The sequence below is a fragment of the Phyllobates terribilis genome, unplaced genomic scaffold (genome assembly GCF_046119375.1).
Source record: "Phyllobates terribilis strain yellow unplaced genomic scaffold, ASM4611937v1 Scaffold_12__6_contigs__length_324123572, whole genome shotgun sequence".
NCBI classification, from domain to species: Eukaryota; Metazoa; Chordata; class Amphibia; order Anura; family Dendrobatidae; genus Phyllobates; species Phyllobates terribilis.
The window spans coordinates 128,576,719-128,589,714 of NW_027362772.1; the positions used below are offsets into that span (position 1 = coordinate 128,576,719).

The 12,996-nt window shown below is 47.8% G+C and overlaps 1 protein-coding gene across 3 annotated transcripts in view; it reads right to left on the minus strand.

Annotated features, from left to right (window-relative positions):
* Positions 1 to 12,996, minus strand: part of LOC141172264 (sulfotransferase 2B1-like) — a 251,360-nt gene that overhangs the window by 31,924 nt on the left and 206,440 nt on the right. The window contains exon 7 of one of the 3 annotated variants that reach the window (XR_012252447.1): positions 3,485 to 3,799. The exons of the other annotated variants lie outside the window; for them this stretch is intronic. The gene's annotated coding sequence lies outside the window, so the exon portion shown is untranslated. The remainder of the gene's footprint in view (positions 1 to 3,484; positions 3,800 to 12,996) is intronic. 3 annotated transcript variants of the gene reach the window in all.

Genomic DNA, 12,996 nt, shown 5'->3' on the forward strand with positions numbered 1-12,996 from the left:
TTAAACCATATACTGCAATGAAATCACGATACAACTGGCATCAATTAAATAGAGAACAGCAGATAAAAATGAAATAAACATCCGGAGCAAAGCAATTACCGTGTGAATTTCTGCACTCTAGGCACATTTGCAAAAACCCTTCGCTGTTTGATCATGGGTTGCTCATCTTGCTGGCAAGTTACTGCTATATGCGGTTTGTTCACATCTATTTGTCCACACAGTTATATCAGGTGTTTTTCCAAAGCTGGATATCATTTGTGCTTACTCAATTTAATTCCTAATGTATATGCTATTGATTCAATAAATAATAAGGTCTTTTTTACCCATTATTTTGTGGCTTCATGATTTTTTTGCAATTTTAAAAATGCTTTTTGGGTATTATTTTTCACTTAGACATTTTTTATTTTACTTTTTTAATGCATTTAAGTCATACAGAGAAGCTTAAGGAAACATACATGAAAATAGCCATGTCCAAAAAGGGTACTAAAAGTGAGTAAAAATGCCATGGTCATTTACCCGGCAATAGTATGTAAGAAGAATGATCATCCCTGGAGTAAATAACTATAGTCTGATCTAGAACCTGTGAATTTGTTTTTTTGTAGTATTCCATATAGGACATCCTAGAGGTTGATTATCACCATTATTTATCTGTCTCACTATATTTGTAGAATTAATATATTACAAAATGATACATGACAGACTATATTGAGCATGCCCAGACAGCCCAGTATTGGGCACTGAAGAGAGATTTACAATCCAGGAGGATGATCCACTGGATTTGCAGATGGGGATGGACTAATTCCGTGCACCGAGATCATGGAAAGGAGGACTGGGCAGGCTGTGGCAGGTGAGCTGAAGATCTTTTTTCTTATTTGCTTAATAGTGTTACTGTCTGAGATTTTTTCATGCTCCCTGGTTTATTAACGCTGGAGGAGACATTATCCTTCATAAATATAGCGTAACAGCTGCCCAGACAGGAGTTATAAGTGTTTATTACACTCTCCTAATTCCCCTTTCGTTTGGATACATATTTTTCTGAGAGAATGGAAGTCACTTTCAAGGATGCTTTATTTCTGAGCCTAGATGATAAGTCTAAACTGGAAAGCGTGGCATCTATAGTCTCCAAAAATAAGGGAAATCCTAATAATGAAGGTCAGGCAGACTTAAAACACAACATGCAACAATTGGAGAAACTCCTGTCTACACACCTGAGAACCTGGTGGGATCACACCATGTTTGAAAAATATGGAGAAAATTTGATGATTCCCAGAGGACTAAGAATAAAAAAACAGTCTACCGTTCAATTTGATGAAGTTTTCCAAAAAGAATGGAATGACATTTTGACGGGATGTTCCCTTAATCTTATGGAGCTTCTTATAGATTATGAACAAAAAAAAAGTGAAAGAGCTGGATCTAAAAATCAAAGAAATAGAAAATTCTTTGACAGAATTTGTAGATAATGCCACATATAAGAAGCTGAGGTCTGACATTATGGACAGATTGGAAAAATTAGAGGATACTATAGTTGAGAATAAACAAAAAAAATATGAAAGAGATGTTAAAGATAATGAGACAGGACATGTGTATGACTGGCGACCCCCGCAAAGACCCTATAGAAATTACAGATCTCCTAAGAAACCAAAATCAATTTCAAAAGGTCAAAGTGGCAATAAGATCTCAGGAGGTGGAGGTACACCACGAGTCACTTTTAGTTCCTCTGAATTTGAAACGACAGATGGGGAAACGGAAGAAGATGAAAATGATTGTTATGGTTTAGGAGAAGGATCTAGTGGGGCAAAAAACGGTGCAGCTCCAAATCTGGATCCAAATCAAATCCTGTAGAAGAGCGGGGTGTAAGCACAGATCTAAAACACAGGAAACACAACTACGGGACGAGATACTGCAAATAAATCAGTTTACGGTCTTAAATCAATCTGCATGTATCCTTACGAACAATGAATTGAAAATATTGTGCAAACTTTGTGCCGAAGGACAATGGTGACCTTTTTTCTACAATTTTGGATGTCAACAAATTTGTGAGAAGACTGACTATCAGGAAACATTTTTTTGACCAGGATCAATCAGCTGCCGAAACTAATCCTTCTTTTTCGCCAGCTAATGTGTATGCAGGACTTTGTTTAAAGAACAAGTCACCCTGACAGAACTTAATTCCTTTATCTGATTTTTCACAAAGGGACAATTTTGTTGGTGACAACAGTGTTGTTTCCAAAGTGCCAAACATAGATTTTTATCCCTTACAATCAAGAGCCCCTATTATGGATGAGTTTCAGCTTTCTGTGGAACGGGAATTAAAATCTGTATTTTCTAATTGTAATAAGGGGGATAATCTATCTAAGGGAGAAAGACAAGTGTGGCACCCCAGGGGTCTGGTTGCCACAGTAATGGAAATATTACGTCTGAGAGCAAGTGGGAGGTTTCCTGGTCAGGAGCCCTAAAACATGCAACACCTCCTGCCCAGCCCTGGGAGGGGAGGAATCTGCCCTTATAAACTGGGTCTGGGGCGGGGTTAGACAGTCAGAGCCTGGAGACAGTTCCAGACACAGGGAGAGTTACAGCTAGGAGCTCTGTAGGAGTAAGAGCTGAAGACCAGGGGCTGGAGCTAAGCAGAGCTCGCCCTGGCAGAAGTCGCTAAGAACCGGACACTGGAGTCCGAGGCTGTGGGGACGTATATTCACCCAGCAGCAGAAACCAGCCGGCAGGGGATTCCAGGTCCTCTGGCCATAGAAGCCTGGAGGCTCAGTCACAAGGAAGGGACCAGCACCGCCATTGAGGAGCGGAGGCTATCAGAAGGCCCCAAGTCACCAGCCATACGGGTAAGCACCACACGGTATACTCAGGGACGTGGGCTACTTCCACTCGCTTACAGCAAGGTAGCCAGGAAGAGTGCAGATAGATGGGGAGGCCTACAACTCCACCTGGCCAGGGGTGTTCCTGCTTGCTCACAGACTGACCAGGCCTCTTATGCTAGCCAGTACTCCCGGGAGGGTCTGCCTTAATATCATCAGTAAAGACCCTGAACTGCACTGCAAAGAATGAGTCGTTCCTGCTTTCTCACCGCATACAGCACTACTAGTACTGGGACGCCCGTGCACCATCACTCCCATCATCCACATTCTCTGCCCTGAGGCTATACTCCTCCCGTGGGGAGTTATCCCATCCTTTGCTGCGCACACCACTCCAGCCTCAGTGGTCTGCCTCGCAGCGGCGGTACACCCTGACCGCAATCCACGGGTGGCGTAGTCGGACAATTAACCTAAAACCCGTAAAAGACTGCCACTGGTTTGACCACCCTGAGCCACGGGACCGGGTCGACGCCACGGAGACTACAACCCCCAGAGACCCGGCTCCGGGTATCCCACACACGTGCACACTCGGCCCAGGGGGCGCGTCAACTTTGGTGTAGTCGGCAGGATTTCGTGCCCGCAAGCACCGGGTACTGCGCACCTTCAAAAGACTGTCATACCTGCCGTGGTGAAGGTTCCCGCCTTCCGGAGCCGTTTCCCGCCATCTTCAGTCGGTTCCCGCCATCTTCAGCCATTTTCCCACCATCCGCAGCTGTTTTCCCGCCATCTGCAGTCGTTTTCCTGCCATCGGGCGCCATCTTCGGGATGCCGCGCGGGAAGAAGAGGGGCGTGGACGCCGAAAGTGCGCGAGACCTGAAGCTCCACCCTACGCACCGACACTGCGCAAGGTCCTGGAAGGGAGAGGGAGCGACGCTGACGTCACCAGAGCGCGACGCAAGGTCCTCCACCCTGACGATCGTCTGCGGAGCCACGGCCTATGGAGAAGAAGCAACAGTAGGTAGGCCACACTTAACTAGGGGGGAGGAAGATGACGGACACGGAGGGACCCTTTACCACCAGCGTGGCCGCTGCTGCAGTAATGCCGTTCACCATGCCTTACATCCCCGGAGCGGCCTGGCTGCCCCAAAACTCAGGGGAGTCGCATACCCTAAGCGACTTTAAAGAGAGACTGTAAAGCCTGTTTAAAGTATACCCCCTGACAGAGGGACAAAAAGTGAGCATATTGGTAGGCCAGCTAACCGGCGCAGCCCAACGTTAAGTAAAGTCCTGGTCAGTCAGGGACAAGGAGACCGTGAAAGCGATCTTAGCCCGTCTGAGGGACACTTTCGATACCCGCACCTCAGCAGAGATCACAATGAAATTCTATGGGTGCAAGCAGCGGGCCCAAGACAGTATAAGAGACTATGCTTTGAATTTGCAAGAGGCCCTGGGAGTAGTGTTGAGCCACCCCCGTAGTGTTCGAGTTCGGTTCGGTTCGTCGAACACCCGTGTGTTCGCCGAACTGTTCGTCGAACACCTTCGAACACCGTTAAAACCAATGGCAGGCAAACAAAAACACATAGAAACACATAGAAAACACCTTCAAAGGTGTCCAAAAGCTGACAAACTGCTCAGAAGACACAACTAACACATGGAAAAGTGACAAGTACATATAGTCATGCGAAAAGAAAAGAGGTGGAGGAGTAAAAGGAGGGGGAGACACAGATATAGGCATGTCATGCCCTTCTAAAATCCAAAAAGTGAGAAGCCGACACGTTCAGTCCGCTCCTGCCCGTGCCACCTCCGTGTCGCCGGGTTTGTGCCAGAGCCGCGGTGAACCCTGACGGCCAGCCCCCCTCTCCCAATACTGGTGCCTGTCCGCTGGTGGGTCGAGCGAGCCCCCCTGCGGTGGAGGCAGCTCTAAGCTTTTTAATTTAAATTGTCTCTCTAATTTGAATGAATACACTTTAAATCCATTTACAAGGATCTATTGGAGGGCAAGTCTCATGCCAGCAGCCGCGTAATTCCAGCTCCAGTAGCGTCCACTAAAGCTGCTGCAGTTAAAAAGCTTTTATAAGGATCGAGCTCGGCTGTCCACCGCAAGGCATCCTACTGCCAGTCCCAGCCCCTATGCCTTGGGGTGCCTCCTGATGCTCTTCACTGAGTATCCCGTGGTCCCGAAGCATTTCCTTTGAAAAAATTAAGTGTCCAAACTACAGGTGGTGTAGCTTGCTTAACAGCCGGGATAATCCGCTGACTAGCAAACACTGCTACTAGGCACAAAGTATTTCCTGGGCTAGATGCAGTTAAAAATTTGTAATTAGATACTCTCGTTGGATGTTGAGAAAGCATTCCATAGAGTCTCCTGGCACGCCATATATGATTCTCTTAAAAAGCTTGGGGTAGGGGTCTAGGGGCCCCTTTTATAGCCAAAATCACGGCCCTGTATCACAATACGTCACCTAGGCTGAAGATAAATGGAACTGTAGCACCCTGAGGGCTCGGTTGCTACAGAGGTATTGCACCTCACCCAGAGGTGTGATATCTCACTCTCAGGTAAGGATGGAGTGTGGATCAGGACCCGACACCTGCATGCATTACACCACATTGCCGTGGGGCAGGGCGACCAATATGCCTCTGAGATGGGCACGACAGTCCCTGTCCCTGGCTGGAGTGGGGGGAGGGAACACTGAGGAAGGGGAACCCTGTAGTGCAGGAGCAGGGGGGAAACAGTTCCTGGGTGCATTGAGAAGGGAGTATAAAAGGTGGGCACCATCTTAGTTCAGTGCAGAGATGTCTGAGCAGAAGTGGCAAGGAGCAGGGGCTCTGCATGAGCTCTGCTCCGGAGGCGGGCCTAGTAACAGAGGCCCAGGCCTGGAAGAGGGAGAAGGAAGGAAGAGGAGCGGAGAAGGCTCCAGGAACGAGGAATGAAGGGATCCCAGGGGTGCGGACGGGCGAGTCGCCACCGCACGCCCGAATCCACCTGCGTGGAGGGGTCAGGCCAAAGGGGAAGACCGGTCCCCGAAACTAGTGGAGGCAGGAAACGACCCTCAGCTAGAAACTGGAGGCTGTGACATTTTATGTGGCGCAGCCCCTCGCTACACCCGCTAGGAAGGCACCACATAGGGTCAGGGAAACTGGCGCCAAGTTTACCAAGAGGAGGCCCGAGGCAGCCGGACAGAAGGGTTGGTAAGAAAGGCCAGACAAAGGACACACAAAGGGGGTCCTGTGAAGTGCTCCAAAGTTATCTGGGAGTTGTCTGAGCCCCTCACCTGGTGAGCACAGTACGACGTGGGCAGCCGTTACCTGCAGACGTGGTCTGGATAATAAGAACTGTGAGTAAAGGCCCTGGACTGCATCACTGACTCCGTGTCATTACTGCTGCTGCCCTGCACCATCACCCCCATCCTCCCCATACACTGCCCTGAGGCTATACTCCTCCCGTGGGGAGTTATGCTACGCTCTGCTGCACCCACAACACCAGCCTCAGCGGTCTGCCCTGCAGCGGCGGTTCACTCTGACCGCAATCCACGGGTGGCGTAGTCGGACATTTAAACATCAAAACCACATAAATAGTTCCGCCACTGGTTTGACCACCCTGAGCCACGGAACCGGGTCGCCGCCACGAAGACTACAACCACCAGCATCCACCAAAAAGGGTCCGGCTCCGGGTGTCCCAAGGCCCAGGGGGTGCATCAGAACATTTTCATCACCTTTCACAATCACCAATGGGACAAGGCAGGGATGTCCTCTGTCCCCTCTCTTATACATCCTAGCGACGGAGCACCTGCTATCATCAATTCGCCATAACCCCAATATTAGGTGGATTGAGGTGGGAGGCACCGAGTACAAGTGCTCTCTATTTGCTGATGATGTCCTAGTATATATCACTCAATCACATATATCCATCCATGCTGTTATGGCTGAAATAGATCACTTTGTTACATGGTCAAATTTTAAAATCAATGCAGCGAAGTCTGAGGCCCTCGATGTCTCCCTCCCCAAATCCATATAGGATTCCATCCAGTCCAACTTTCCCTTTGCCTGGCCCTCACAGGGTATCAAATACTTAGGAATTCCTATTCATAGAGACCTCTCCCATCTATGTTATCTTAATTTTTAGGCCCTTTATTGAACAACTCCATACAGACCACGGTTTGCAAGTTAGAACTGTAAGATTCACTACGTGAACCACTGGTGTTTTGTGGAAAAGCACATGTACACTGTGTTCCAAATTATTATGCAAAAAGTGTTTAGGAGTGATAAGGGAAGAATTTGTTTGTTTGTCAGTTAAACTCATTGATGGTGATGTGTGTCAGGGCTCTTTATATCACTGTAAGCAATTGCAGACACCTGTGCTAATTAGTTTGGCAGGTGTGTCCAATGAAAGGCAAGACTACTTAAGAAGGCTGTCTCACATTATTAAGCAGCCTACATTTTCTGCCAAAATGGGAAAGAAAAAGGATGTGTCGGCTGCTGAGAAGCAACAAATTGTGGAGTGTTTAGGTCAAGGCATGACTACAATCAATATTGTGCGATGATCAGGATGAAGTGTCTTGGCAATCAAGAAGTATGTAGCTGATTCACAGTACACACGTGTGCGTGCTGATAAGGGCAAATTGAGGACTCTTTCCTACAGGCAATTACGTCAGGTTAAAAGAGCAGCGGCAAAAAAGCCTTGTCATAGCAGCAGACAAGTTTTTGAAGCTGCTGGTGCCTCCAACGTCCCCCGAACAACAAGATGCAGGGTCCTTCAGAGGTTTGCAGCTGTGCATACGCCATCCTGTCGACCTCCTCTATCCACTTCACACAAGCAGAAACGGCTCCAGTGGACCAAACATTACATGAAGACTGATTTCAAAACTGTTTTGTTCACGGATGAGTGCCGTGCAGCGCTCGATGGTCCAGATGTATGGAGTGGAGGATGGCTGGTTGATGGACACCCCACGCAAACACGGCTACAGCGCCAACAAGGAGGAGGTGGAGTAATGTTTTGGGCTGGAATCATGGGGAGAGAGATTGTCGGCCCCTTTAGGATCCCTGAAGGCGCTAAAGATGAATTCCATAATGTATGTGGATTTTCTCAAACAGCACTTCCTGCCATGGTTCAAGAAGAAGAACCGTGTATTTCACAGCAAGATCATTTTTTTGCATGATAATGCACCATCTCATGCTGCACATAAAACATCTGCATCTCTGGCTGATATGGGCATAAAAGGGGACAAACTTATGGTGTGACCCCCATGCTCCCCTGACCTCTACCCCATTCAGAACCTCTGGAGCATCATCAAAAGGAGTGTCTTTGATGGCAGGAAGCAGTTCACATCTAAGCAACAGCTCTGGGAGGGTATTCTGTCCTCATGCAAAACAATTGAAGCAGAAACCATCCAAAACCTGACAAATTCAATGGACGAGAGAGTTCAGAAGCTCCTTTCGAACAAGGGGTCCTATGTGAAAATGTAACATCACCTAGAATAAAGTTTTGAGTTGAAACTGTTTGATTTCAGTTTCTAATAACCTGCTAATGCTTATAATTTCAAAAATGAACATTTTTTTGGTCTTTATTAAAATGAAAAGGTTGATCGAAAAGTTTGGGGGATCTAAGAGTGTGGCAACCCAGTAGTCATGATTACTTCGAATTCTGACAATATGAGAGTCATGTTGCAGGTAGTGCAGCAAGAAGGCACTTATGTGTCTTGCGCATCTCGGAGCCCCAAAATTATTTTCCGGGCTAGATGCAGCTAAAAATTATTATTAATTTTAAATCTGGTGGAGCTTAGTATAGATGGCCTAATAGGATCAGTGCTGCACACTGCTACAAAGCCCAAATTATTTTCCAGTCAAGATACAGATAAACATGATTAGTAATTTTAAATCTGGTGGAGCTTATTATAGATGGCCTAATAGAATCAGTGCTGCACACTGCTACAAAGCCCAAATTATTTTCCAGCCAAGATACAGATAAACATGATTAGTAATTTGAAAGCTTAAAACGGTTGGTAGGGTGATTTTAACCAATCATCAAGCTTTTACTCTCCCCAGGATGACACAGGGGTTGAAAAGTCGTTTCGGATCCATGATTTGTTCATCTTTATGAACGTGAGTCTGTCTACATTATCAGTGGAGAGCCGCGTGCGCTTATCTGTCAGCACACCACCAGCAGCGCTGAACACACGTTCAGACAGAACGCTGGCTGCGGGGCATGACAAGATCTCCAAGGCGTAAGTGGCTAGCTCCAGCAATTTATCCAGATTGGAAGCCCAAAAAGAGCAAGGGTCCAGTGACACAGTCATGGCTTCAATGTTTACTTGGAGATACTCCTGTACCATCGTCTCTAGGCGTTGACTATGTGTCAGACTTCTTGTCTCCTGTGGCCTTGCAAAGGATGGGCTAAAAAAGTGGTGAAATGATTCCGCAAAATTGATGTTACCAGCAGATACTGTGGTTCTGTTACGGTTTGAGTGCTGAACACTCGACGGTCCCACGGTTGGCAAGTTGGAACTGTGAGATTCACTACGTGCACCACTGGTGTTTTGTGGAAAAGCACATGTAAGATTCTGCAACAGTCTCTGCTGATACTCCTGCATGCGTGCATCCCTTTCTATGGCAGGAATAATTTCTGCAAATTTACTTTTGTACCGGGGATCTAACAGTGTGGCAACCCAGTAGTCAGGATTATTTCTAATTCTCACAATTCGAGGGTCATGTTGCAGGTAGTGCAGCAAGAAGGCACTCATGTGTGTTGCGCATCCAGGAGCACCAAGTCCCTGTTGTGTTGGTGGCGAGGTAACAATCATGCTTCCTTCCTCTGTCCTCTCCCCCCAACCTCGCACAACAGAAATGTGATCAAGGTCTCCCTCATCTGATGAGTTTTCCATCAGTTCGTCCTCCACTTCTTCCTGGGCTCCTGCACCTTCCTCACTAGTTTGGCTGCTACCATGCGCCCTGGTAAAACCATCTCCCCCACCCTCACATGCCTGCCGCCTTGGTGCTGCCGACCGTCTGGACCTTGCAGATGTTAGCCCTTCCGCATACAACTCCTCCTCCTCTACTTCCTCCACCTCCTCTTGTGCCACCACCTGACTCCGAATTCTGTTTAACATGTGCTCCAGCATATAAATCACCGGAATAGTCATGCTGATAATGGCATCGTCAGCGCTAAACATCTTCGTCGCCATTTCAAAACTGTGCAGAAGGGTGCATAGGTCCCTGATCTGAGACCACTCCTCCAGCGTGATTTGCCCCACCTCTGGATCTCGTTGGCCCAGGCTATACGTCAGAATGTATTGCATCAGGGCTTGTCGGTGCTGCCACAGTCGCTGCAACATGTGCAGAGTTGAATCCCACCGGGTAGGCACATTGCATTTTAGCCGGTGAAGTGGCAGGCCCAACGACTTCTGTAGAGATGTAAGTCGCTGAGCTGCGGGATGCGAACGGCGGAAGTGAGCACACAGCGACCGTGCCCTCTGCAGAAGGCCATCTAGTCTGGGATAGTGGGCTAAAAATTGCTGGACAACCAGGTTCAACACGTGAGCCATACAAGGCACGTGTGTGACATTGCCCCGGCGAAGGGCCGCACCCAGGTTTGCAGCATTGTCGCACACGGCCTTCCCTGGTTTCAGGTCCAGTGGAGACAACCATTCATGAAATTGGTTCTCCAGAGCTGACCACAACTCCTCAGCTGTGTGACTCACATTTCCCAGACATTTCAAAGTAAAAATCGCCTGATGACGTTGAGCCCTACTGCCAGCATAGTAAGGAGGTGTGCAGGATCCCTTCTGCGCAGTTAGAAAGCTTGTGGCATGACCAGACAGGCTTTGGGTGCAGGTGGAAGACCGAGAGGAGGTTGAGGAGGCAGAAGCAGTGGAGGAACTTTGACATAAAGAGGATTGACGCACAACTCGTGGGGACGGCAAGACTTGGACAGCAGCCCCTTGTCCTGCTGTCACCATAGTTACCCAGTGCCCAGTCAGCGACATGTAACGCCCCTGTCCATGCCTACTCGTCCAAGTGTCTGTGGTGAAATGCACCCTGTCACACACAGAGTTTCTCAAAGAAGCGGTGATGTTGTGTGCGACATGCTGGTGGAGCGCAGGCACACCTTTCTTTGAGAAGTAGTGCCGACTGGGCATCTGGTACTGGGGCACTGCGACGGACATAAGGTCTCGAAAATCCTCTGTGTCCACCAGGCGGAAAGGCAGCATTTCTGTAGCCAAGAGCTTGCAGATGGTGAAATTCAACCTCTTAGCTTTCTCATGGCTAGGAGGAAATGGTCTTTTACTTGTCCACATCTGAGGGACCGAGGGCTGGCTATTGTGCTTAGACGGGGTTGATAAGGGTGTCCCCGGTAAACTGCCGGTCTGTGAGGAAGATGCAGGCGGACATGTTAGGTTGCCTTGATCCAAAGGTGGTGCTATCGATGTCGGACAGCGCTCAACACCAGCTGGTGTTACCACCTCCAAAGAAAATGATGACCTGCCAATCACGCTGGCTGCTGCGGGTAAAGAGGTGGCAGGTCTGCGCCCCAAAACAGGTGTGACTGCTGTCCCCCCAGTCACAGAGGATGAAGAGGCCGCGGATGCCCAAGATATGGCAGACGGTGGTTGGCCCGGCTGGCTAGGCCGCATTGTAGCACACTGAGCTTCCCACTGCAACTTATGCTTCATGTCCATGTGCCGGTTCATGCATGAAGTACTCAAACTGTATTTTTTGGCCTCTACTTAGCTTTTGCTGACAAATGTTACAGATAACACGAGTTGGGTCATCTTTATCGATCTGAAAAAATGCCCAGGCTATGCAAGGCTTAGCACCCATGTGACCTGAAGAGCCACCACGACTTGTGGTGAGAGGCAGAGTTGTGTTTTAGGATGCAGTTGTTGACGTGCTTCCAGTACTACGTCTCTGTCCAGGAAGGCGCAACCTGACCTCGTCGTCACTAGCATCTTCCTCCACCTCCTCTGCTGACCTCATCTCTTGGCTGACTGTGGGTTGACAGTAAGTGGGATCTCCAACCTCATCATCAACACCCTGTGCGTTATCACACCCGTCATCCTCAGAGCCAACCTGTTCCTGCCCTGACAAAAAACTAAAGTTGTCGCTCCAATCAGGTATTTGAGTCTTATCATCGTCTTCCTCATTGTCTCCACCAACAGGAGTTACAGTTTGGGAATGAGGGTCTATATTATGGTCACAACCTTCTGCGTCTGGTCCTGGATCCGACTCATAAAGATTCTGGGCATCAGTGCAGATCATTTCCTCGTCTGGATTCACAGAAGCGCTGGAGTCGACCTCTGATTCCCAGGCTATAGTATGAGTAAACAGCTCTGCAGACTCAACCATCTGTTCTACCTCATACTCAGACGGGCAGCTGGAGATTTGGGAGCTGTGATGAAGCAAGTGCGATTGGGGTGACACCTTTGAGGACTGGAGTATTTGTGATGTTGAAGTTGATGTGGAGGAGAGCCCACTTAAAGGAGCACTTGATATCCGTTGAAGCACCTGCTGTTTTTGTGCCTCATCTGGAATTTGTAGTGATTGGCGTGGCCGTAAGAAAGGGATCTTATCACATTGTCCGCTAAAAGAAGTAGACATTTTAGTTTGGCTGGAAGATGGTCTTTCTTCTGCAGATGTTACTGTTGCTTTAACACCTACCCCACGGACACAACATTTTTTCCCCTTCCCAACACGACTATTCCCCTTTCCACCAGCAGCAGGCCTTTTTCCACTCATTTTGGTGGTTAACTAATTCACAACTCTGGAGTTGTTTGCACAAAAAAACAATGGATGGGAACCGAGCAGAGCTGAGTGGCCAAACTGTGGTATTAGGCCAAAACTATTGGCTGGGTTAGATGCAGAAAAAAATTATATTCAATTTGCAACCTGATGGAGGTCAGTATAGATGGACTAATAGAACAAGTCCCACACACAGCTAGAAGCCCAAATATTTTTTAAGAGGTAGATGCAGAAAAAAATTGTATTCAGTTTGCAACAGCTAGAAGCCCAAATATTTTTTCAGAGGTAGATGCAGAAAAAAAATATATTCAGTTTGCAACCTGATGGAGGTCAGTATAGATGGACTAATAGAGAAAGTCCCACACACTGCTAGAAGGCCAAATATTTTTTCAGAGCTAGATGCAGACAAAAAATTATTTTGAATTTGCAACCCGATGGAGGTCAGTATAGTTGGACTAAT